The sequence below is a fragment of the Paramisgurnus dabryanus genome, chromosome 8 (genome assembly GCF_030506205.2).
Source record: "Paramisgurnus dabryanus chromosome 8, PD_genome_1.1, whole genome shotgun sequence".
Taxonomy (NCBI): Eukaryota; Metazoa; Chordata; class Actinopteri; order Cypriniformes; family Cobitidae; genus Paramisgurnus; species Paramisgurnus dabryanus.
In genome coordinates, this window is record NC_133344.1 from 18,276,084 (window position 1) to 18,277,888 (window position 1,805).

A 1,805-nucleotide genomic window follows, 5' to 3' on the forward strand; every position below is an offset into this window, starting at 1 on the left:
CTAGGTGGCAATATTAAGAAGTATAATACTGATGATGTAATTAAAGCAGCGAGCTTGGTTATTTAACAAAATATGCAATTAAGCACATTTAGTTGGGTCAAGAACCATTTTACAGCCTACGTCCCGATTATGTTACGACGTTAGCAGGAAACTAAACGAAAGGAAAACTGAAGAAATTAAAACTGGAGGTGGCCAATACAAATCCGCAATAGAGTCGGCTACAAAGAACACAAATATCATGGATTTTGTCTAATCACTGTTTAAAAAATTGTAATACAACAAGGTTGTATTGTTAACTTTAGTAAATCCAATAACTAACATAAACTAACAAAGAACAATATTTCTACAGCACAAACTAAATTCCCCTGAGTTATTTTAACCATTGCATTTATTAATTTTAGTTCATGTTAATTTCAGCATTTACTTATAAATTTTTTTAATCAAAAAATGTATCTGTTAACATTATTTAATGTAGCCTTTCATGAACTAACATGAATATGTATTTAACCGTTATTAACCATGCAGACCTCACTGAGATAAAAAAAATTATGTATCCTGGCCAAGACAAGCAGCAGAACAAAGTGTTTCAAGCCCAAATAGACAAAACAACAGTTTGTTTCAACACACCAAAGGCACTTGAAAACAATTACACATCATAGAGTCATCTTCAAGTTTCTGAATCAACAATTTAAAATGATCCAGTGACACCAGATTTTGTAATTTCAGTCTTGACTAAAGAATGTTCTAGAGAGAGTTATACAAGAAGGTGTTTTTCCCCATATTCTGATTCTGGCAAATGGCACAGAGATAGTAAAACAGTCATGAGATCGAAGAGAATATTGCCCAATATTTTTTCATTGGGTTAAACAACTAAGTTATTAAGACAACAACAATAAAATGCATTTTAAAATTATTAAAGAGAACATATTACAAAGTGCAATGATGAGTTAATGGCTTACAGTCGGATTTTAATCTTAATACATGATAATCAGCATCCAGAGAGGAAAGAAGACAAGATGAAGCACATTGATACAATACATCGTCACAAACCAGAACAGGCGAAAAATATAAGCTAGTTTTTTCACATTAAATGAAAAACAAAACTTGTTTCAAAAGGAAAACCCAAGTTTAATTTGGGAACTAAAATGGTTGTTGTGATACTTGTCCCGCCCCTCCTCCACTGTGATTGGACGGCCGTGTGAGAACTGACATTGACAGGCGAAGCTTTCCATCCAAAGTTAATCTGTTTTAACTCTCGTTGTTCAGTGCTTTCAGAGTGGAAAAACGCTATATGTGGGCTTTTTTGAAAAACGCCGCACTTCCATTGGAAACAATTTAAAACATGCGCCGGCCATGGGTGTAAAAGCTTTGGTGTGCACGCCCCCTTACTTTCTGGCTGATCAGCGCTTTTCTGTAAGAAGTGCCCATACAAGGACTTACACTGTACTGTACCGCCACGATTTGTGACACGATTCAGAAGTCGGAAAAACTTTCAACAACTTGTATGAACCCTGACGTATTTGACACTGAAATACGCAAGTCCAACTGTTTTTTTCTTTAAGAGTGTAAATAAGTCAGAATGCATGAAAAAGCATTAGCCCCCCCCCCCAAACAAATACAACTTTATTGTAAAGTGTTTCCAAACAAACTAACAAGGGTGTCTTTACACCAAACGGTCAGTGGTCTTTCTGTCTCCACCTAAACTCCGCCCACAATAAAACATCACAATGTTTTAACTAATAAAGGGTCTAGAAATTGACATCATACACCACTATGTTCCCCCAAAAAAGATACTGGTGTGTTGT